The sequence below is a fragment of the Maylandia zebra genome, linkage group LG8 (assembly GCF_041146795.1).
Source record: "Maylandia zebra isolate NMK-2024a linkage group LG8, Mzebra_GT3a, whole genome shotgun sequence".
Classification (NCBI taxonomy): domain Eukaryota; kingdom Metazoa; phylum Chordata; class Actinopteri; order Cichliformes; family Cichlidae; genus Maylandia; species Maylandia zebra.
Window position 1 is genome coordinate 27,330,745 of NC_135174.1, and position 328 is coordinate 27,331,072.

Sequence of the window (328 nt, forward strand, 5' to 3'; positions counted from 1 at the left end):
TTTCCTTTGCTTGTTTGTGGTGTTGTTTTGTTAAAATGTGTGCAGGTGTCACTCAAAATGAAGGAAACACTTAAACTGTGTTGTTTAACTCCAAATCAATCACACTTCTGTGAAATCAGGAGATGTGGAGGATGCTGTAGGAGGGCAATAGGAGCAGTAGGACCACTACCTACGCCTTTGTGCAAGGAGCGCTGCCAGAGCTCTGCAAAATGACCTCCAGCACGTCACGAATGTGCATGTGTCAGCTCAAACAGTCAGAAACGGACTCCATGAGGGCCCTACGTCCACAGGTGGGGGTTTTGCTTACAGCCCAACACGTAGCAGCATG